This window comes from Tachypleus tridentatus, chromosome 9, assembly GCF_004210375.1.
Source record: "Tachypleus tridentatus isolate NWPU-2018 chromosome 9, ASM421037v1, whole genome shotgun sequence".
Classification (NCBI taxonomy): domain Eukaryota; kingdom Metazoa; phylum Arthropoda; class Merostomata; order Xiphosura; family Limulidae; genus Tachypleus; species Tachypleus tridentatus.
The window spans coordinates 33,850,695-33,876,782 of NC_134833.1; the positions used below are offsets into that span (position 1 = coordinate 33,850,695).

The 26,088-nt window shown below is 35.4% G+C and overlaps 1 pseudogene across 1 annotated transcript in view; it reads left to right on the forward strand.

Moving 5' to 3' along the window:
• Nucleotides 1-2,611: 2,611 nt before the first annotated feature.
• LOC143225032 (homeobox protein engrailed-like) overlaps nucleotides 2,612-26,088 on the forward strand; it is a 44,445-nt pseudogene continuing 20,968 nt past the window's right edge. Inside the window, exon 1 of the transcript XR_013013575.1 lies at nucleotides 2,612-3,425. The product of XR_013013575.1 is annotated as a homeobox protein engrailed-like (transcript). The remainder of the gene's footprint in view (nucleotides 3,426-26,088) is intronic.

A 26,088-nucleotide genomic window follows, 5' to 3' on the forward strand; every position in this document is an offset into this window, starting at 1 on the left:
TCTCCTACCAACGAATAGTGAGATAAACCGTCACTATATAACGCCCCCACGGATGAAAGGGCGAGCATGTTTGATGTGACGGGGATTCGAAGCCGGGACCTTCAGATTACAAGTCGAGTGCCTTAACCACGTGGGCATGCCGGACCTGCAGGAAGAGAGAGAAGGAAGTTCTTTAACACCAGACTGTAAACGATGAGACGACCGCGTTGTGTCAACGATTAAGATCTGGCCGCTGCAGTAGGTAACGCGTCTTTACCTTTATAAATCGAAGTTTTATAAACTCCAATATACTCACAGCTCGCCTCATTTCATCTAGGAATCGCTGCAACAGTTGCGACTTGTCATTTAATAAAACTGAATAGGTATAAAATCTCAATCACTCCAACTCTACTTCGTTATATGACTCTAAATAAAAAGAGAAACTTCAAATTCAATATAATACTATATGTACTTCTGCAGGGTTCTAGAAAGTGTTCTCTTTTAATAGGAAATATAAGCAAAATTAATAGTAATAAGTATTTTTATTTCTTGCTTTTAAACTTCATATGTCATATAATGTTGTAGCTTGCAAAGTGCATAATTCTTCTCGCGATTCATGACATGCGCACGGTTTACTAATGTCAAATTACAACGTTAAATGCTATTAAGTGACGTCATTTTAGTGTCTACTGACTGACAGACAGGCAGACAGACTGACTCCCTAACAAATTACTGCATGGTGGCGCGGGTGTTTAAAACAGGCGATCACTCCAGTCGGCCTTTGGCCCCCTTTCCGGGAAATAATTTTACACTTGCTATTTTAAATATCCGTTCAGAAATTCTGTTTTTTACTTTTCATCATTAATAAATATTCTATTTTATAAGAAAAATGAAATAATTTATCCTTATTTACATATAGAATTGTAGTTCAACCATTTCACTACAATATTTTTAGCAAAGATTTTGTTTACTTCTGCACTCACTTAATCAACAAATTCGTTAATAAAGATTTGTTGACGCGCTTACTTATTTGTAGTTCAGTGGTAAACCTAATTGCTCGTAACGATAAATTTCAATGTGCCCATCAAGATTCATTCCTGATGCCGATATAGATTACACAGATATTTAATTTTGTGACTTTGCGCAAAAAACGAACACTCAAACAAATATACGTTTTGTTCATATTCAACAAAAGGCTTCAAATCAGTTATAAGATTACACCAGGAAATATACGACACAAAGGCAAAGGCCACGGATAGTGCTAGGATATGTACTACTTAGGTTTGTTTGTTTGTTTTGGAATTTCGCACAAAGCAACTCGAGGGCTATCTGTGCTAGCCGTCCCTAATTTAGCAGTGTAAGACTAGAGGGAAGGCAGCTAGTCATCACCACCCACCGCCAACTTTTGGGCTACTCTTTTACCAACGAATAGTGGGATTGACCGTCACATTATAACGTCCCCACGGCTGAAAGGGTGAGCATGTTTGGCGCAACTTAGGCGCGAACCCGCGACCCTCATATTACGAAGCGCACGCCTTAACGCGCTAGGCCATGCCAGGCCCTACTACTTAGGACTTAGGTGTAGTTAAATTAAACAACTGAACCCAAATAAGAACATCAAACGCGAAGCAAATCATAAACATTCCAGTACTTACAGTAAGGTTGTGGTGATTGGATATCATTATAGAAAATGATCGAAAGAGACCGTACCAAAACATAAGATTAAAATAAGATATGAACCACAAATGAGGAAAGGAATTCTTCTTACATTCTCAGTCAATCTAGCATAGAAGTCAGTGACATCTGGAAATCCATTTTGATACCATCTGAATTTTTAGTTGATTTTCAAATTCCAATGGAGAAGACAGTCGAGTGGATAGCTCACCAAACTTCTAACAAGAAGACCCAGATGCAATATTTCTCACGTGCTTCCTAAAGATAGCAGCAGATTAGCAGACGAAACGTAGGATAAAACTACTCAGTGATTAGAATCTGATTGTTGAAATAAAGTCAATGCTTAAACTTAGTTGATCGCATATACTACTTACTAGCCATGGCAACAGTCTGAAACTTTCCCGTTCGTACATATCGTACATATATATATATAAATACACACGTACTGATGTTGTAAGTGATTATTGTGACACTGAGAAACACCGACACCGAAATGAAGAATCACGAAAACATTGAAATATTTTTAATACTACAGAAAATTAGATTTTGTTGTGTGTAATTTATCATTCTTAAGTTCAGATCGTCTTCTGCTTATCATATACAAATTGCAATAAAACAAAAGAAATCTTTTATATCTCGTAACCTGATCGACCGAAACCGTAACCATCAAGCTGATTTTGTTGATGTTACAATGATCGAGTTTTGCAGCAATTTGTCAGTAATGTTTAAACGCAGTGACGATGAAACAGTAGCTTTTTTTTTCATTTATTTTCTTCTCTTTTCAACTACTGATGGCTATAAGCATTTTCTCATCAACGGCAAGATTAATATATCGCACTTGAAAGCCCTTTACCTGGAACATGATAACGCCCACAAACTGATATTTTAATAACGACAGCCAACACCAAACGCCGTGACGCGTTAAGCTGTAAACTAGTTTCGTTTTGATTGGTCAACGTCACGTGGCCTTCGAAACCAGAGGCGGTCTCTACATTGTGGTTGAAGCGGCCCACTACGAGTTGCATCGTTAGTTAACTATGGTTCATAGATTTGGTGCGGATGTATATAAAAAGCAGTATCCATGCCCGTGCATTCCTTGTAAACACACTGATCGACAACTCTGACCTCGAGGTCATATGTGACACTTACGCAGCTGTCGAACGTTTGCTAAACGGTTCCGTCGCTTGTATTCCTTCGGCATTCGAATCGTTCCTCCGGCTCTTGGCGGGTTTCGGGCCGGTGAAGCCGCCCGGGACTACTATGTTTTCACCGCTACCAATTAAGCGTGCAGAGAACTAACTCGGTATCAGAGTTTGGTAATCCTGTGAAAGATATGGCTCTGGACACCGATCATCCCCATTCTACGGCCTGCAGTCCTTCGCCACGAGAGTTGAGGAAGAATGGTGATGAGAACGGTCGGCGAAACGAATCTTCCGACCGGCTAAACCGGTTTTCACTACCGGAAAACAACCGTCTCTCGATGCCGTCTGCTGGGACTGCGAGGTCGTTGAAATTTTCTATTGAAAATATATTATCCCCAGATTTTGGAAAAGCAGCTAAGGAACAGCGTTACAGTTCCACTGGCACCTCTCAAACAGACAAACAGAAGATTTCCTTCGGAAACGCTCAGGTCAAGTCTATCGGGACGCCTCTTCCCACCTCTCCTGCCGCCGAAACCAGATCCGGTAACGCCAGTACGTCGCCTTCGCCTCAGCCAGCGATCTGGCCAGCGTGGGTCTTCTGTACTCGTTATTCTGACAGACCCTCCTCAGGTCAGTTGAAACAATAATTTGTCTGTGGTGTTTGTGTTTACGTACATGCGGTTAGTCTAAAAGGCATTAAACGTTACTATAAAACTCATAGTTATGCACTGTAAACACCGTACATTCACTCTCTAACGAATTACACATACCTAGAATAAATATAAAACTGTATCACTTAACTTGCAATAATAGAAAACGTGTTACAGCATATTAAACCCGAGTGACAGTCTTCAATATTTGTATGTATTTACAATTATTACAGTTTAATTTTTTGTGCCCTTTGGTGATTAAATCTTTGGTTTCGATATTCGCGGTAGGCACATCACAGATATCCCATCGTGCACCTTTGTGTCTATTATCCACTTGCTATTGTTTCTAATGTATGTGGCTTTCCATGCATGTAAAAGATGTAACGGCATACGCATAATAATAAAGAAACAGCACTATCTCGTGTGCACATGTGTGCCTACTAATAAGACACTGTGTCCATTGTCCTGTGAATGTATACAGTTTCATTATTTGTTTGAAAGATTATTCTGTCGACTCGCTCATGACACGGCATGAGTCATTCAATACAAATAGGACTCATGGTAGTGCGTCACTTTAAAAATACGCTTGAGTTGATTCAGAATAATATTTTGTTGCGAATGTTGGAAAACTGATGTACAAGATCAGCGTCGGTTTGATGCAGGACTACAGTGATTTCATACAGTGTTACAATACAATGCACGATAGCAGTTTAAAATGCTTTATTTCCCACTATTACGTATCCACGACGAGGCGAATTTAATTAGCACAAGCTTTCTTATATATATATATATACATTGTTGTGCAATGTAATTTAATTGATTTATTAAATTATTATAAATCTTCAAAAATAGTCGAGAGAGTCGTATAATTATTTCACATGGTTTAAACACTGAATCTATTTTTGTTGTTCGCGAAACGACACAAACAACTTGAAATATTGATTAAAAGTTTTTCAATTTTTCTAAAGTTGTACCATATTCGTCATCGTATGTGTGGTTAATAAAAGTTTATCGGTTCAAATTAAGTTAGTCGTTTGGAATTTTTATACAGCCTGGTTTATTAACTGTACACAGAATATCGTGTACAAAGATACATGTAAGCAACTTCCCTACTTGTCCTTACTTCGTTACAAATGTAACTTGACCATTATAAATAGCAAGTTACTTAGTGTTATTAGGTTACTAGTGTATGGTGGAAATCGTTTCTAATTTGTTTAATCAAATGTTGATTTGTGTACCACTCTAAAATGACTTCATATATTCATACTATGTAACTCGTTGGTTTTCTTTGTTTTCACAGTTTTAGTGTCTCTCTTTACAGCTACAAAACTGTCATGTAAATAACTAGTTCTTTATTATTTTTATAATGCGTCGGTGTCTACGTATACCATTTAAACCATCAACTGTCATGGTTTTCACAGACTTTTAAAGTCTGTGTATATGACAAGCAAATAATCAGTTTCTTATTTTCACAGACTTTAAGTTGAAATCTTTACGGTTTCAGAATGTATTCTACTTTTTAATTTTATTTAGCGATTGTCGAAACATGTTGATTTGTTGCATATCTACGTGTAGTTCATGACAATGCAAATATATAATGATTTTATTTCTCGCACAGAACGTTTAAATCATGCGCGAGTTTTAGTTACACTTTTATACCACACACAAAACTGACAAAAATGAAATTTACATTTCTGTAAGATGGATTATTCTGAGATCCTGTGCGTATTGTCACTTCCAAGACACAACACAAATACAATAGTAAAACTCTGTGTATTTTACATAAACTTGTATATCACAGCTTGTTAAGACAAATGTGCCCCGTTTTTAGCAAATTCAGTATATTGCTCCCTTTAAAGTGTGTGAAAACTCTAGTAAGACCTTCCACTTTGGGTTACATTAATCTAAAAAGGACAAAAGATATAGCTGTGGTATATCCTAAGAAAGATAATGGGTAGCTGTGTTACGCTAATTTATTTAGAAAATTAAAGGGTAGCTGAGTTATACTGATTTATTAAGGAAGATAAAGAGTAGCTAAATTATACTGATCTATTGAGGAATATAAAGACTATTTGAGTTATACTGATCTGTTAAGGAAGATAAAGAGTAGCTAAATTATACTGATCTATTGAGGAATATAAAGAGTAATTGAGTTATACTGATCTGTTAAGGAAGATAAAGAGTAGCTGAGTTATACTGATCTATTGAGGAATATAAAGAGTAATTGAGTTATACTGACATGTTAAGGAAGATAAAGAGTAGCTAAATTATACTGATCTATTGAGGAATATAAAGAGTAATTGAGTTATACTGATCTGTTAAGGAAGATAAAGAGTAGCTAAATTATACTGATCTATTGAGGAATATAAAGAGTAATTGAGTTATACTGATCTGTTAAGGAAGATAAAGAGTAATTGAGTTATACTGATCTGTTAAGGAAGATAAAGAGTAGCTGAGTTATACTGATCTATTGAGTAATATAAAGAGTAGCTGAGTTATTGTGATCTATAAGGGAAGATAAAGAGTAATAGAGTTATACTAATCTGTGATCTGTTAAAGAAAATAAAGAGTAGTTGAGTTACGTTATTCTAAAGAAGATAAAGGATAAAACTTTCTCCAGTATGAAGCAATCCATGCAAGACTGATGATCATTATAAACTATATTTTATGGGTTTTTTTTAAGTTTATTTCTCTCTGTATATATGTATGTGTGTGTGTGTATGTGTCAAGTACTTATATCAATATTTGTAGTTTGTTCATTAATAATAGGTGATTGTTTTAGTTCACAGCTACAGAATGACCTAACTATGTCTTATCCACTACGGAGAATCGAATATTCTAGACTATAGTGTTGTAAGTCCTTATACATTTACCCATCGATAGATAACAATTAGCATAAACATATATGGTATAGAGTACTATAAAAAGTGCTTAAAATGGAGATTTTCTATTTTTTATTAGTAATTTAAAGCTTTTGTTCAATTCCTAGCTTTATTTCATTGGTCTTAAACCAGTGACATTAGCTATGTTTTCAGTGTACATGTTACAAAGTACAGGAAAAAAAACATTCGTTTGAGATGGATTATTTACTTCCGTATGAAATAAAACCAACATAGTTCGTATTAATGACTTATATATATTTATTTATTTTTGTTTAACAGAGACTATAAACCATCACAGCCTCGGTGTCTTCTTACACGTTTGTATAATTGTGTCTTCCACAACGTTTACGTTCTGTAATGGTAGAACATTTTACTTTAATGGCACATTAAGCCCTTAGAAGTTACCTTGATAAAGAAGAAAACACGAATCGGGTGAGAAAGTAAATGTGTGTGTGAAATCATGTACAAACCTTAAGTGTTGCATGAAGTTAGGTAAGCATGTGACATGTGCAACTGAAAAACACACAGAGACTGCTTTATAGCTATATAGGTATAAAATAAAAAAATTAACGTATTCACTAATGAATTTGAAACTTGATACTTACTGTTAGATAGTATATATTTTCTGAGAACGAACAATATCGACTTTGATTGCTTGGGGCGTGTGAAGTGTGAACAATAGCATAGCTGTTGGTGTTAAGTTTTATATTGAATGAGAAGGTTGTTACAGGAAACAGAACTGAAGGAACTCCATAAAAAATGATAAAATCAATTGAAGGCTTAAATCACGCTTTCATGACAGACGTTATAGAATTTTATAACACTGCTACATAAAATATGTACTAAATCCCTGAGACTTGTACATAGTTTGTTCATCAGACATTTAATCTTTGTTTTATTTTGTGAGCTTCAGTTGGAAAGTCTTGATGAATACATTTTGGAATTTCTTTCCGGCTGTTGCATTGTTCATAACCTAGTTCAAATAACTCTAGACAGAGTTGTAAGATGTATGTACTGTTACGTTGTGTTCACTCAATCACAAAGTTTGATGATGGCAACTTAACTCTACTGTAGAATCTGATAATGCTAAGTTAACTCTACTGTAGAATCTGATAACGCTAAGTTAATTCTACTGTAGAATCTGATAATGTTGAATTAACTTTATTGTAGAATCTGATAACGCTAAGTTAATTCTACTTTAGAATCTGATAATGTTGAATTAACTCTATTGTAGAATCTGATAATGCTAATTTAACTCTTCTGTAGAATCTGATAATGCTAATTTAACTCTACTGTAGAATCCGATAATGCTAAGTTAACTTTACTGTAGAATCCGATAATACTGAAATAACTCTGTTGCAAAATCTTATGATGACTTAAATCCTCTACAAAATATAGTAAGGCTTAGCTCATCCAGTGATAAGATACAACGTATATATTTTTTAAAACTTACTTCTAGCTGTTTTTAAGTCTTTTGATGCATTATCCACTATCCACTGTCCTATTGTTCTTTGTTACATTTTTAAAGAACCATCGGACGCCCAATCCCACATTGTTTCACTCAAAGGGACACCAGTGCGAACTTACTATTGGCAGGCCTGTTGATTTCTTACAGGTTACAGCAAAACACCCGTTTCCATTCAAGTAACAGAGCATATGCTTCTTACCATTTGGTCTATTTCTCGAGCGTTGTAACAAGGCCTTACTAATACGATCCAGTTTATATATAAATCATATTGTTCCTTTCTCCATAACGTAAAGATTTATATTAAATAACAGGCAAAAGGTAGAAGAAGTGGAGAACTGAAGTCTCAATATTGTAGGATAAGGTATGCCAAGTCTTGACCATTTACAACCTTACACGTATTTCTGTGTAGATATTGGGTTGAGGAATAATTCGTGAGCGTTTTTTCAAGTTAAACAAATATATTCATAAATGAAACGCTTTCGCAAAATATTTCATGTCATTTGGTAGATAATTTTTTGCTCTAATAGATGGTGTGTTTGATTTTCATATGTCTTTACTTTTTGCTTTCATTTTCAGCTCATTAAATGGACTGTCAAGTGGACAAAATCGAGCATTTTCGACACCATCTGCTTTTCGCATTTAATTTCTTGCAATTTCGTTTCAAACAATGCATACTAAATATCTAGGTATTACATGAAATAAAGTATCATAATAAATGTTTTGGGTGTAATGTGTTCATGCATTGAAGTATTGTATAGTCTTGCATGTAATGCTTGAATGAAAGTATTTAAAAACGCTCACGAATTATTTCTCAACCTAATACATAAACAACGAAACGAAAATTTTTGATTGGCAGTGATGAACGATAGTGGTATCTACATCGTGCATGGTTGATGGCATAATTTCATGGTTATATCCTATAACCTGTTGAATGCATCAGAATGCTGAAAACTGGCGATGAGTGTGACCTAAAACAGAGCATCACAGACCAAAAGGTTAATCAACAATAACCCCGTGTTTAACTTACATGAATATGATGAGCCGTGGTGATAATGCTGAGAAGTTACGAAGTACCCCCTAAGATTAATGATCTCACAGATGTTCACGTGCAACGCATCAGTAATAGGAAACATGAGCTCAAATTATTCGTTAACTGCCCTTGCGCTCATAATATCCCAAGTGCTAAAACAATTTACATTACAATACAAGTGAAGTAACAGTGTTTATGATTCCTTCATGTCCATAAGTGGCTCAGCGGTAAGTCCACAGGTTTACGACGCTATAAATCGGATTTTGATACCCGTGGTGGGCAGAGCACAAATAGCCCATGGTGAAACTTTGTCGCTCAACAACAATCTTTTCATACTTTATTTTTGTGGGTTTTATACACGTTATATTAACTAATGTACCAATTATCAGATCGGTGTTATTCTTGTCTATCATTTGTTATCTTGTGTTATTTCAATTAAAAGTTCTATTCGATCTATATATGTATTAGTTACATACGCAGTATTTCATATCTTCATCAAACCAAAAACGGGAACTCAACAAGTTGTTAAGCTTATATTTCTTAGAATAAATTAAATAACACGCTAGTTTAGTACAATTCCCGATATCTTGTGTCCTCTGGTTGGACAGCAAAGTCTACGGACTTACAACGCTAAAGCCCGGGTTTCTATTCCTCGCGGTGGACAAAGCAGATAGACCAATGTAGCACTGCTCTAAAACAAACCTAAGAAATATTTTTTCACGTTTACTGCAGATTAAACAATTCTGAACATTCTAAATTGTTTTTAAATAACACATTTCTTTCATGCGGTGTTAATGTTGTTGATTCGTAACATTTTAAATCAGAGGCCAAAACACACAAAAAACGTGTGTTCAAAGGAAGTATTTTAACACGTGTCTTGAAGTGATGTTGTTTCCAAGTTCAGGATCAGATTACACACACGAAAAGCTTGAAATTCTAAAGAACACTTTGTATCTACAATACATGTAATTACTTGTATTCCTCAATAGATAATGAATTATAATTAATTATTTTTACATGAAATAAAATATCTAGTTTGGTTTATTGAGTAAAATAATATTTTACTGTGTAATCAATTTCACTCAATTCAGGTCTTGACTACATTTTGAGATATTTATTAGAGGATTCCATTCTTTATCTCATACGTTTATTTGGCACAAAGAATAGGGTAAAATTATACATCGCTAAAACGTTTCTTTTACCAACATCCCCAGTGGCAAAGCGATATGTCTGCGGACTCGCACCGCTAAAAGCCGTGTTTCGATACCTTTGGTGGACAGAGCGCAAATAGCCCATTGTGTAGCTTTGTGCTTAATTCTAAAGAAACAAACAAACAATCCTTTACCAACCTACAGAGGATTAATGATCAGGTTTTAGTACAAAGTTGATTCAAGATGAGTTCGACTCCGGCTAGTACAGCGGTATGTCTACGGATTTACAACGCTAAAATCAGGGGTGCGATTCCCCTCGGTAGGCTCAGCAGAGAGCCCGACGTGGCTTTGTTATAAGAAAAACACACAAAATCATCCAACATGAGTTCACAAACGGATAAGATGTTAAAGCGTAACATCACCATAACTACTGCTATTCAGCGAATGATAATAACACTTGCTGATTAGGTTTATTGGTGGTTTTAAGTGAGTTTGTGTTTCTATCTCAGAATGACTGGTATAGGTATTAACACTTTTACTGATAAGGAGAGAACAACGTTTCGACCTTCCTCATCAATAAAAGTGTTAATTCCCCTACTAGCCGTTCTGAAATACATTTTTATTTCAAGTGAGTTTCTCGTCATCAAGAATTAGTTTGTGTATGTTTTTACTCAAAGGATTTCCGTTTCAAGGGAAAATAAAACTGACGAATAAGAACCAGAATACTGCATTTGGCTTCGTGTTTCTTTTTGTTAGGAGTGGATACAGTTAACGATAACATCAAATATACGATTTGTAAACATTCGTTTATTGACAAGTTATTCAACAAAAACGTGTCTGATGATATCTGGTCTACACTTAACGACTTAATATGTAACACGTGGTCGTTTCCTGTACACTGTAAACTGTGGCTTGTCTGTAATGTTGTCGTTTTGTTTCCGTGGCATGAAATAATATATTACTTATATATATGAACTAAAACGATAAACATTTTGAAACACGAAGAGTAGATAATAAAACCAAAAAACAAACAGGAAATGGGAATTTGTTTTTACTTCGTGTACGAAAATAAAGTTTGAAAATCAAGAGATCACATCTAGATGAGTGTGGGATAAATTGTCTATCCCAGGGTTTAAGTGTAGTAGACCTGAATATCTTCTTGAGACAAAATGTATTTAGTTACGTTTCATTCAATGAACAGTATCTCTGAGATAAATAAAGTACGAACATCAAAACGGTACTTGTGCATGAAGAAGGATTTGAGATAAATCGCTTATCACAGGGTTTAAGTGTAGTAGACCTGAATATCTTCTTGAGACAAAATGTATTTAGTTACGTTTCATTCAATGAACAGTATCTCTGAGATAAATAAAGTACGAACATCAAAACGGTACTTGCGCATGAAGAAGGATTTGAGATAAATCGCTTATCACAGGGTTTGAGAGTACTAGACAGGCGATAAAACGTATTTATTCACATATTTTATACAACGATCAGTTACTTGCAGTACCCTCGATCCCAGTTATGAGGCTAGCGAGATATAAACAAATGCAAAAAAAAAGAAGAAAAAACCCACAGTGACAAAGTCATAACACGCACGAGAAGTATGTGTTATTTCATGTAAATTAATTCGCAATGCATAATCTGGGCTAATGTTTTCTTATCAGTAGTTTTAATGTCACAAAATAATAAAATGTTTGTTTTGAACTGTTTAATCGTGAATGCAATCATTTTTATCTGTTAAGATACTAGCCATCATTGTCAGACGAGGAATATACTAATAAAAATAAATAAACAGGATACCAAATACGACATGCAGATACGTTTGTACTTCTATCTTTACCAGGGACACACACGTGTGCGAGCGCATATTTAGATATTAGCGACGTAAAACCATTACTTGTAAATACATGGGCGACAAGCCTAGGACGATATTCTAGTAATAACGTCGTATATAGAAGCTGGTCGAACGACCGATAGGAGAAAAGTAGCCATCACCAATATAAATATAGCCTGTCTTGAATCAGCTCCTACTCTCCTGTAGGAGTTGTAAATGAAACATTTTAGGTTACCCGCAGAAATATGCTAAGAAAGTTTAAACTTTGTAATCAAAATCAAAATGTTCGAAAATAAGATGTTCTTTAAGGAAGACATTCTGTGTAACTAATCAAGAAATTAATTAAATATTGAGAAAAAATAGTTATTAATAAAAGTTAAGTGTTATAATGTTACCTAGAGCATAAACTAGTTAGAGAATTCTAAACCTGCTACAGTTAAATTCCACTAGTTTATTACTAATTGGATATACTAATTAATAGTAGTATTTTCGGCCTAAATCACTATTTGTAGTGTATTCTGCAGACATGAGAATATTTTATTATATCTATATATATACATATAAGAAGTAGTCACAAACATATGTCTTATTTAGGCAAGCACCTGGAACACATAATTTATCAGAATTACATAGAACATTAAACATGTAGAATTTAATTTTAACTGAAATGATTTATATCACACGTATTAGGCCTAATAGATGCTCTTTAATTCTACCATTCTGAATGTTGTTTGATTCAATTGGTTCGAAAATAAAAATTTATATATCATAGTAGGACAATTAATATTACTACTCAGCCTACTTTTCCGTGAGCAACTGCTTTGGTTGCCCATATGTAGTACACTACACTCTGCGTATAAGACACTCTCCAACGATATAAAGGAAGGCTACTTACGCGTGTATTTGTGTTACAACAATCGCATAAACACTATGTTTCTTTCTTATGCTTTAATAATTCATTAAAAACTGACAAAACTACCTACATTGTAAAGTCAGAATACTGACTTACTTCGTGTTACACAACATGTACTCCAAGCCAGACAGAAACTAAACTGAGCTATTCTACTTTTGTTTAGAATTTTCGTTCAAAGCTACACAAGGCTATCTGAGCATAGCAATTCCTCTTAGTTTGAACTGATAGATTAGATGGAAGGCAACTAATTAACAGCACCCGCCGCCAACTATTTTGCTACTCTCATTTGACAGAATAGTGGAACATACCCATTATTTGAGAAGCGTATCCATCGTCCTAAGGTACGGAGCGTGTTTTTGCGGTGAAGCGCAACGTGAATCCTGGGATTCACAGTCAGAGCACGCTAGCTACTAGATCACGCCAGTCCAAGTTGATTGCAACTAATAAGTTTATTTCAAGTTAAAAGTTGACGGGTACTATTCACGGGTTCTGCCATGCCGTCATTTCTCGTTGTGTTTTATATTTGTATTTTTTAATAGGCAGCACATGTCTGCTTCGACATCTATGAAACACTGTTTGTATTTGTGGCGTTCATTTTCGTTTCATTTTTCTTCTTGACATGTTTTGAATATCACGTACGTCAAACCGAACAGCTCGTAAGATCAAATTAATTTTTGATTTTTTCAGTTTAAGCAAGTTTTAATGTTTTTCTTTTCAAAGAATGTTGTGAGTTGTTTACGGGTTTTTTTTATCAAGTGTGATGAGATGGGTGGGGACGTTTCTTGTAATGAGTGTAGATGTATTTTATTCAATCAAAAATGAAAAGGGTTGAACTTAAGTGTATTTTTCAGAGCGATAATGTAAGAAATTGCTACACGTAATTTTCATTTGTCAAATACTCAGACTTCGAAAGTTCCATTTACATATATGTCTCATATGTGGAAAATGAAAAGGAAGTTAAAAAAACAATAACATGGATTACAAAAGCAAAAGGTTTTGTGTTTGTTTGTTTTTGAATTTCGCGCAAAACTACACGAGTGCTATCTGCGCTAACCGTCCCTAATTTGGCACTGTAAGACTAGAGGGAAGGCAGCTAGTCATCACCACCCACCGTTAACTCTTGGGCTACTCTTTTAACAACGAACAGTGGGATTGGCCTTCACATAATAACGCTCCCACGGCTGAAAGGATGGGCATGTTTGGTGTGACGGGGATTCGAACCCGTGACCCTCAGGTTACAAGTCGAGCGTCCTCACTACTTGGCCATGTCGGGCCCTAAAGCAAAAAGTACCTGGACGTAAATTATTATTTTCCGCAACTCTGTTCTCAGAAGGTGTGTGACCACTGTCTAACACCGTTAATTTAAATGAGACTTCTTGGCTAACAGGTAGATTTGGGTCAGGGTAAGGTTTTGTTTTTTTGACGTATATATGTAGCAAAACTGTACGTAAAATATAGATTCCATCTATTGAAGTAAGTACACACAGGAACTTCTTAAAGAATATGATGTGTTATTGTGTTTAAGAAAATAACAGTGAAAAACAATATTCATGTGCACAGGTAACACCAGATATTAATTAAATTCGCACATGTTGATTAGAGCAACAATGGTGAAAAGCTGACTGATTTTAAAACATAGAGTCAGTTTAACGGATAGGAAGATCGGATTCATCTTCTCTGACATTTCAAAGACTTTTTTTCATCGTAACGAGATAGACTTCAACGTATATGACATGTTCATAGTTATATTCGCGCTCTGATATCTTATACAATACGCGAAGACTCGATTGTCAAGTTTTGTGTTTCCATATTTTATTCGCGCTCTGATATTTTATACAATACGTGAAGACTTAATGCAGAAGTTTTATGTTTCCCCACCTGTAATTGCATTCTGATATTTTATACAATACGTGAAGACTTAATGCAGAAGTTTTATGTTTCCCCACCTGTAATTGCATTCTGATATTTTATACAATACGTGAAGACTTAATGCAGAAGTTTTATGTTTCCCCACCTGTAATTGCATTCTGATATTTTATACAATACGTGAAGACTTAATGCAGAAGTTTTATGTTTCCCCACCTGTAATTGCATTCTGATATTTTATACCACGCAAGTAGACCCATTCTTTGTTTGCCTTTCAACAAACAGGATGTTTTAATGACCTAGGGCCGAGATCCTTTCCAAATACGTAAAGAAATTACTAGAGAACCATAAAATTCCTTGCGTTCTTCGCTGAAATCGGCCATTCTGAACGTCAACGACGTAGACAATTTATATTATTAATCTGTAATTTTGTCATTGGTTTCTAAACCGGTTAAGACGTAATATTGATGTGTACAGACACGTATAGCCGCCAGTGGTGGGTGCTATATTTTATGGTGCCGGAGCTATGCCAAAATTTCTGTAACACGTGTGACGTTAACATTAGATCAAAGAACTCATAACCGAAATCTAATTTCCATTTCTGGATTTTAGATGCTAGAGTACTCCTGTAGTATGAACTAAACTCCTGGGTGTTGCTTTTTCGTATCCAGTTTTTGTTTAAAATTAGTTTTTTGTGTTCTTTTTGGCTATTAAAATGGAGTTTCTCTCTGAAATATGGAAGTTTTTACACACACGCAAACAGATAACTATCTATATGTGAACAACTTTTAATTTTTGGGAAATCATGAAGCAAACATAACGAATTTGCGTGAAGTTTATTTTAAATTACAACTTTCAGTAAAATGAAGAAAATAGATTTAGTCTAGATATAATAAAACTTAATTTAACTTCAACATGTTCTACTTGCTTCTCTTAAGATGTGAAGACTGAAGGCAGATGGTTTATCTGATAGCAAATGTTAGGCCCGGCATGGCCAGGTGGTAAGGGAACTCGAGTCTCAATATGAGGGTCATGGGTTCGAATCCCCATCATACTAAACATGCCTTCTCTTTCAACCGTTTGGATGTTGTACTGTCACGGTTAACCCCACTATTTGTTGGTAAAAGAGTTGCCGACGATTTGGAAATGGGTGGTGACTGTTAGCTGCCTTCCCTGTGGTCTTACACTGCTAAGTTAGAGACGGCTAGCGTAGGTATCCCGCGTGTATCTTAGCGCAAAAATTCAAAACTCAAATGTTATTTCTCCCTTCATTAGTAATTGAAATACAGCAAATAAACACCGCGGGTGTGAAGCTTATGTACATGAAGATAATAAACGTAATTTCTCCTTTGATTTTGATGTTTTAGTTTCTTTAGGCAAGAGGTTTTTGTTAATTAAAGATTCTTTTTTTTTTCTCTTGGAGGTAAGAAGTTATTGAGAATGTAAAGAAAATAATACATTTTAAAAGAAATTTTCTTTCATCTCGGAAAACTCGTTATTGTCATTCTAAAAACACCGCGTTAGATTCCATGCTTGTGAAAATATTTTCTTTGGGCTGGTGGAGTGGGGCTATATATATATATATTATCAACCACGAAATTTAATGTTGTTATTTTAACCAGTAGCCTGTGTAATTACAATTCATATATTCATACTGTGGGAACAGAGTTATTATTATCTTATTTTACAAGAGGTAAGTCTGCAGGCTTACAACACTAAAAGTCGAGTTTCGATACCTATGGTGGGCACAGCACAGGTAGCCCATTCTGTGGTTTTGTGCTTAACAAGTGAGAGACAGTGAAAAGTATACGGAGATTGGGAGAATAAAGAATATGAAAAATTGAAATATATATAGTTAGTGCCATAAGATTAATGAACAGATACAGTTAGTACCATGATATAATATTAAATAAATCATATAGTTAGTACCATGATATAATATTCAATAAATTATATAGTTAGTACCATGATATAATATTAAATAAATTATATAGTTAGTACCATGATATAATATTAATTAAATTGTATAGTTAGTACCATGATATAATTTTAAATAAATTATATAGTTAGTACCATGATATAATATTAAATAAATCATATAGTTAGTACCATGATACAATATTAAATGAATTGTATAGTTAGTACCATGATATAACAATAATTAAAACATTCAGCTAGTACCATGATACATCATTATTTTAAAAACAACATATGATAATTCGTAAAAAGTATCAATTATTATTTTATCAAGATCACGGTAATCAAGTGAACACAAAAAAATACACGCAAAGAAAACAGTCAACATAATTATTTTGCAACATACCTTATACAAACATATAACAGCTACACTGATGTAATGCTATTTCACAAATAAATTGCTTATATTATAAACATTAAATATAGCTCAAAATTGTAAGTGTTTTTAACTTAATGATAAATTATTAATTAAGCGGATTGTTTGTTTTTGTAATTTCTCAAATAACACATTGTTTACGTTTCTCACAAAACAATTTAAGCACTTGCATGTTCGAATGAGAGGTTGTCTTATTAACCTCACGAAAGAAACATACCGTGCTTATAAAGAGTTAATGGGTTAACCTCGTATGTCTTGTTCAATTTCTGCCTTTTTTTTTTTCGGAAATGTTTTGAGGTTGCGTCAGATGATATTATCTTTTTTATTTAATGTATTTGTATCTCCAGTAACAATAAAAAACTTCCGTACTGTGAATGCGCGGATCATGCTCGTATCTAGTTTATAGCTAGTGGTTAATAATGTGGTTAAGTTAGAAAAAACATCATCACATAAACTTCCAAGCTTTGCTTCACTGAGGAAGATAGCATCATTAACTCATGAGATATCGAGTTTGGTTTTCTCTACCAACAACATCATCGGGAAATAACGTTTAGGTACCGGTCGTGGGAACTTTGCCTATTTCACTGTAGTTGGGTTATTAATTTACACAGTCTCGTTTGGCCCTCGGGAAATTCACTTATCTCGGCGACTCGTCAAGTCGGGCAGCCGAAAAGTCCTACGGCATACGGTTACCAAAGATTCTCTGCTAAACGAATCTGTGAGTAGGGGGAAAAAAAATCTATCTTCAGCGATAAGTCGAGCAACGCACTGGCTCCGAAGAGCGTTTGTAGCAGGTAAAGTTTACCATTTTGTAACATATCGTGTGACTTAACTACAACACTGTGTGCTATCCTGGTCGATGTGAGGTTCATAACGCGTCACAACACGACAGTGTCTCAAATACTAAGTTAACTTTCCCTTTTTGTAGCCTATAATGTGAATAAACTACAATACTGTACACCTGTTCAGGGTGAGGTTCATAACACATCATGATACGACAGCTCCTCTAATTGTACGTAAAACACAATTATATGTTTTTTACGCTATAATTCCACGCTATATGTTCTGATTTCTTAATCACCCCATCCGTCTCTAAAACTTTAAGAGAAGTATGAGTCCCAGAGCTCAGAACTTCACCGTGTGGAATCTTTAACCTATCTTGTCCGAGATCAATACTGAGTTTAATCCACATTGCAGCTCACAACAGAAAAGATAGATTTTACCACGGTTGGTTTTGACTGCGTCTGATGGGTAACATCCTCCAATAAAATGATGGGTTACATCCTCCAGTAAAAAGAACAACAACAAAAAAGGTAATCTAAGCTTGATCGCTAAACACTTAAACCACAAGCACATTTATTTTTTCGGAAATTTTTATCCGGAGAAAGACACTTTAATTATTAAAATAGAATATTTTCCCTTTCCATTTCATCTTGTAATACACATCTATTTTATTTATTTATTTTCGAATTGGTGATCTGTTTAATGAAACAAACTCATAATTTCCTAGGACTAATAGGCGAATGGTTCTTTTAGGTTAATAAACTCTCCTTTATACAGTAGTAGTTAATTTAGAAAGCAAACAAATGTAATCTTCTTCCGTTATTTTATTACCTGAGTTCTATTTTATTTTATTACTTCTAGACATTTACGCTACAATTGCCACGTGGTACGTTTTTCGATATTTTTACCATTCATAACAATAATAGGACAGGAACACGAGCCACATGAATAATGAAGACTTACTCTGAAATTGGCGTTTTTACAATGAATTGCAGTTTTCCCGTAAACACGCAAGAGCTGTCCGATTTTGCGTATCATAGCAGAAGAGTGACGCCATTGCTTTTGGCACGAGCCTCAGACCACCATCACAGCGAATGCGTGCGGTATTTTGGCCTCTGCAGGGTCGGTCCGCCTTGAGACGGCCCAGTTTACCTGAAGTGAGGTTGTCTCACGTGCGTGGATCCGACTTCTGTGTTGTCTACATTCTGGTAGCATCACTTTGAAGTGACCCTTCTGTCACATGAGAAATACTTCATACTTCCGTCGTGAATTTAAAGCAATATTTCATCAGATTTATCACTAGATAATGAGTTACAATTTATAGTTAAATTAAGCAAATGGAATCCATGATAAATGTGTTAATATTAAGTGTAAAATAAGAGAAAGCTTCATGTCAGTTCACGTTGTGCAAGTGACTTTGTTTCTCCGCAAACTCCTCATACAGTTTTGTAGCTAGCAGGACCAAACTTGGCAAGATAATTCGAAGTGGGCCGGAGATAATATCTTTATTCACATAACTTAGCCTTCATAACAAAGGGGATACTCTGGGGGACTAAACCCCCAGGTGGGTCTAGAAATACTTTTTCAGGGTCACCGAGTCCGAATCTGAGATCAAGTTCTATGTTTGGCTTCCTCAGGCGCCATGTTTGAATCTGTGTTCACACTCCGCCCTACATGGCACACACATAGTCAAGTGCGACGGTCAGATGTCCTAACGGGGTTTGATTTCCAGTACGAACCCTCGTGGGGTAGCTACAGAAGTAACTGGGGATAATGGAGGAGCTTGATTCCTACATTGGGAATTTGACCTCCGCACTAAAGTTCAAGATTTGTGGTGATATGTTTATATTTTGTTAATTACATTTATCTCTAGTGGTATATACCTTGAAGACAAGCATTTATCATGCTTAATTATAAATAAACTATTATAGATATAATAATAGCGTTGATATATTATTGGAAATTGATTACTAAAATTGACAAGTTTTACTTTATGGGTAGTCCTTTTTCATATTTCTAAATCGAAAACTGGGAGACGAGCATATAGAAATTATTGGATGTTTTGGTCATCACCATATCAGGCAAACGATAAAAAAGCACTAAACTGCCTTTCCATATGAGAGCTTTTGAACAATATAACTTTTAAAAATGTGTTCTTCTCCACGTTTGTGTCAAACCTTTGGTAAAAGTCCTTTGCTTTTTGCAAAGTAATTTACCTATAACAGACCTATTTTCAGTGCTAATCTAGTCAGTATACTATAGTGGGAGCCATATGTGTAGAGTTGGATGGTGTGACGTTTACATCGAATTCCAACGTATCGGATACAGCCCCAATTGAGTTGCTGGTGAAGCGAAAGTGAGCAGAAAAACAGGTCGTCCAAAAATGTTATAATTCAATCAAAAGAGGAGAGAATAAAAGAACTGAAAGGCAGAAGGGATTGCTTTAGATCACCCATTGGTTGACAGGTTTAGATATGAATGATCAGACTTCAACCAACGAAGATCATAATAAATAGTTCAAAAACGTTAATTGTTGTCTCTACTAAGTGCATAGTGTCCTAGGCGTGAATTGTTTGTTAGTTTTTTTGAATTTCGCACAAAGCTACTCGAGAGCTATCTGTGCTAGCCGTCCCTAATTTAGCAGTGTAAGACTAGAGGGAAGGAAGCTAGTCATCACCATCCACCGCCAAATCTTGGGCTACTCTTTTATCAACGAATAGTAGGATTGACCGTCACATTTTAACGCCCCCACGACTGAAAGGGCGAGCATGTTTGGCGCGAACGGGATGCGAACCCGCGACCCTCAGATTACGAGTCGCACGCTTTAATACGCTTGGCCATGCCGGGCCTTCCCAGGTGTGAAGATTATGGTGAAAATCATCTGTACAGTGCAAAACAAGGCCAAAATGGAATGGCCGTGAGCACGAGCTGTCGTGCTTTGGGAATAATGTTCAGGAACACTAAACTAACAAAGAAAGAGATAAAACCCTGAATTTTGCTAAGTTTTATTTAAGATTTTTATCTTGAGAACTTTTTCTTACCTTAAAGTTTCCCAAACTATAGTAATTTCTATACAATTGATTCATGACTTTAGGGTTAGCAATAGCCTAACTCAACCTGAAAAATAACGCCCAGACAGGTGTCCATATTTTCGCAAGTAAAAGGTTTACATGCATACTTGTTATACATATTTAGATTTAGCTACATTACTATCGACATTTCGGTACTAAATCTGCTGCTCCAATATTCTGACGTAATCTTGATCAGGTTTATTCGCGTTTGTTTATGGGGTTCTAAGATTAGTCTTATATATCATTTACTACCAATTTCGGAAGCAGCATTTACGTTCTTATTACTAGTAACAAGGTATGTGAAAACTTATATTCTAATTTTTTAAAAGAGAATTTATCTAGGTGGTAGTTGAACGTCTAAAATCTCAATTAATTGTCTTTCTCGGGTGGCCCGGCACGACAAAGTGTGTTAAGGCGTTCGACTCCTAATCCGAGGGTCGCGGGTTCGAATCCCGGCCACACCAAACATGCTCGCACTTTCAGCCGTGGGGGCGTTATAATGTGACGGTCAATCCCACTATTCGTTGGTAAAAGAGTAGCCCAAGAGTTGGCGGTGGGTGGTGATGACTAGCTGCCTTCCTTCTAGACTTACACTGCTAAATTAGGGACGGCTAACGCAGATAGCCCTCGAGTAGCTTTGTACAAAATTCAAAACAGACAAACTTTTTCGGGTTTAATTTGCTGCAGGTATCGCACTTCGTTCACCGTTCTTCTTGTTTTGTTCTGTGTCACGTAATCAACCGCAAGTTTAACTAATTTTAGAACTTGGATAGCGTTAATACCATTATGTCTTCAAAAGAAATAGTTGCTTCGTGTCTGAATGATCGATACGTTCTGATCAAATTAGCTAAACAAATCTTAACCAAATATTAATCTGACTACTAGACATATGGATTCAATCTCATTAAACAAAGGTCATAATTGTTACAGTGTATTGATTTATTGCTTCGATATACTCGATGTTATCGAAAATAAAAGCGCATTTTTCGGACCTTCATAAATCTTGATCGCGTGGGGTGGGGGTTATTTTGGTCGCTGTTGACGATGGACTACGTCAAATAATTGAGGGTATAAAGGTATGCGTTCTCTAGGACAACACTGTTGTGTTATTTCCATTTTGAACGTACGTAACAGTGTATCTTACCTGAAGGTTTTCCAAATGTACCATAAAGTAGAATGGAGAAGACGACCTGACGAGTGCAGATTTGTTTCTTTCTTCTGAAAATTATATCTAAAGGAAACTGATGGCGAATTATTATTATTGTTTTCCTCAGCGTGAACTGAATAACGTGGTGTTAATTATTAAGTTAGGATGTCGTCATCTGCGTGCGAGGCAGTCTCGTGGAGGTAAATTTAACCTGTACATTTTTTTTGTAAATGGGGCTGTGAGGACATCTCATGAAAACTGTCTTATTAACAGAAACGAAAGAAATGACCCTAATATCCAATAATCGACTTACGAAGAGAAAGTAACACAAATAATTTGAATTTTGCTTATACCGACTTATGAAGAGATGGTTATACAAGTGTTGTGAATGTTGCTGTAATCGACTTACGAATGAAGAGATGGTTACACAAGTGTTGTGAATGTTGCTATAATCGACTTACGAATGAAGAGATGGTTACACAAGTGTTGTGAATGCTGCTATAATAGACTTACGAAAAGAAGATAACATAGCATGCGACTAGAACAAGATTTGCGACTGACTAATCTACTGTAAATTCTATAAATAAAATATTCAGTATAATTATACATATATTTTTGTTATATGATAGGTTAATAAAGGCAAATATTTTCTGCTTAAGTGACATAACCAATTTGATGTTTATTATGTTTATTTGCTTTTCTGCTTGTTTTAATATTTACTTTAAGCCTAACTTTAGCTTATTTCTACAGCGTATTGTAATCTTTTTCGCTGCTAAATATGTGATTTTACTCTACATTTGGGGTTCACATACAGCGCGAATGCGTTTAACCTGCCGGTATTTATTTACCTGATGGTATTAAAAAGCTGTTATTTTCAACGCCACGTTTTAAAAAAAGTCAACGAGTGTGTAACATCAACACGCGTTACACAAGAAGTTTGCATTTATTTATTTTTGAAATCTATGAGCATCGATGAATTTGCAACAAGAGAAACTCAGAAACGAGTTACAAAAAACGTCTTTGTGTCAGCTAACTGAACGTGCTATTTAGTACTGGTGTCATGTCATTACATCTACGAGTACAATTTAAGCGTGGAACTTGTAAACATCATAAAAAGAAAGCGACAGTGAACATAATAAGATGGTAGATTTATGTATAAAACATAAGCAACGGACATCTCATTACGTGTGTAACTAACTTTATAATTTCGCTCCAAGACGAATGACAAATAATAAAATGTAAAACTATAATATCTTTCTTGAACTGTAACCGGTTTCAGCGTCCACTTACACTTCAGTAAGTTCATTGCTCTTGAATGGTAAAATTTAAACACACGAGTGTTATTAGAATAGACGTAATCGAAGCTACGACAAAGGTCACAGTTTGAATATATATATATTGTATGTAAAAATGTATGTGTGCATACGTATATACTCTCTCTCTCACACACATACACACAACATTATTTTTGAGCTTAGATGTAAATTTATATAGCCTGTATCAAAATATATATAATCGTGTTGCCGTTTTTTTGTTTTCTTTAGTTTTTACAGTAGCACAGCATTATACTTAACTGTTTAAGTTTGTTTATTATTACAAGTTTTATGTTAGTTTTTGGAAAGTTTCATACAAAGCACTGATATCACAAAACAAAGTAATTTCTAATAAGAGAATATAAGCAAAACATATGGCATTTTTTATATGTGAAAAATAAATATTATATAGTCTTGCTTCGTCTCCATAGAAACATAAATCTGTAGGCACGAGCTATGTACGTCAGTGAACGTGTTAAATTATACACTTTCTCTAAAACGCAAACTGACTGTGAAAACAGTTTTTGTTGTCGAATTTATTTTTTGTAGATGCAGCATATTAGAAGTAAAAAAATTAAAACCATAAAAGTCAAAATATTTGAGCTATTTTCTCTTTGTAGTTTATAACTTGAACTAAACACCTTTAACAAACAGACGTCTCTAGGCTTAGGGTGTTTTACGGTTTTCGTTTTCTTTACTTTATAGTTCCCAGGTGAGTATTTGTGAAGCTTTATATGAATAACTGCAGAACGTTTAGAATCCACAAGTTTACTCGTTGTTTTGTGAAAAGGACCTTTATTTCTGGCTGACATGAATAGAATTTTGGTCGGAATGCAGATGCACAACTGCACACAGGAGCACGTTCATTCGGATTCTACACGAGTTTATGTGTGCTCGTGCTCTTTCCACGTGCACCGCGACTCAAAGCACGATTTCGTAAATTCAGTGGTTTATGGCGAGCCTCGTACTGATCCTTAATTTGAAGGAGCCAATTAAGTTCAGGAAATGGTTCCCTGCAGAGTGCATGCGGATCCCAGCTATTTTCTCAAGAAAAAAAAAATGAATCGTAAAGTTAGCATTTGTATGAAGACGCTGTGTTATTTAACCTAACACATATCTCCACTTGTTAGGTACGTAACTGGATAACTTGCCAGTATATATATACCACTAGCCTAATAGCCACCTAGCGATTCATTATTTTAAATATGCAAATTGAGTTTGTACTCCCTGGGGTACGCATAAGTGGCCCTACATACCATTCAGGTAATTGTTTTAACAACGTCTTTTTATGTGTATACAGATAACAGCTTTCTTTCTTCATGGTGCTTAATTGTTAGCTCAATAGACAATTAACCAAGCTTATAAACATGGAACGATGTGATTATTAATAGAAAACTAGCTTTCAGGCGTTTTGTATAAAACGGTTTACCATAAACAGTGAATTCAAATTATGATATAGCGTACGTGAAGTTCTGATTTAATGAAAAATTTGATATTTTCAGTGATGACGAGAAAACCCACTTGTAACCCAAAATAAACCATTAGAAAGGAACATCTTTACACCTATATGGCCAGGTGGGTTAAGGCGTGCGACTCGTAATCGGAGGGTCGCGGGTTCGCATCCCCGTCGCGCCAAACATGCTCGCCCTTTCAGCCGTGGGGGCGTTATAATTTGACGCTATTCGTTGGTAAAAAAGTAGTCTAAGAGTTGGCGGTGGGTAGTGATGACTAGTCGCTTTCCCTCTCGTCTTACACTGCTAAATTAGGGACGGCTATCGAATATAGCCCTCGAGTAGCTTTGCGCGGAACTCAAAAACAAATATACCTATATTAGAAAATATATTTAAACATCTAAGCACGCCCCTCTACATTCATACATTCGGTTACACAACCCCCTTCAAACATGTGGTCAGCTACTGGTCAGTTACCTCTTTCTTTCTTTGTGAACCTGACGATGACCGAAGAAGATCGAAATGTTGGTCGCTCCTCTACATAAAAATTTTTCTCAACCTAAACTAGCTGTTTTTACATATATAATTTGATATTTTGTTACTGCTTGAAGAATGCATATTAACTTTGGACAGTATTTTACCAAAACACGGGTTATGTTATACGAAGTTCATTAAATCCACTTGTTCTACGGATTGATGCACTGGAGGTATTTTATTCAAATGCTTAGCACTCAGCTGTATACGACACAGTTTCATATCCAATTTTTAACTAGCTTTAGGTCTTCTGCGTAACCACGACGATTCTTAGTTTTCGCTAATTAATTAGCCTTTTCTGATTCGGCACGGCATGGCCAAGTGGCTTGGACACTCGACTTGTAATCTGAAGTTCTCGTGTTCGAATCTCTGTCACCCCAAACATGCTTAGCTTTCAGCCGTGGGTGTGTTATAATGTGACGGTCAATCCCACTATTCGTCAGTAAAAGAGTAACCCAACAGTTGGCGGTGGGTGGTGATGACTAGTCGCCTTCTCTCTAGTGTTACACTGCTAAATTAGGGACGGCTAGCGCAGATAGCCCTCGAATAGTTTTGCGCGAAATTAAAAAAAAACAAACTAAATCAAGAAAGTGATATGCAAAAAAAGCTTTAAAAAAGAAGTCTGATTCATTCAATTCCGTTTTTCTTTCGGCTAGACCATTGATTTCTATAATGTGAACTTTTCACTTCATACAATTAAGAGAAAGGTACATATAATCTCTCTCAAACATAGGAGAAAGGTACCGATCATAATACAGGACCAACGTATTGATTACAATCTTTAAGGAGAAGAGTGTCAACCATAACCCTAAGGTTTGAGATATTATCGCAATCAGGAAGAGGG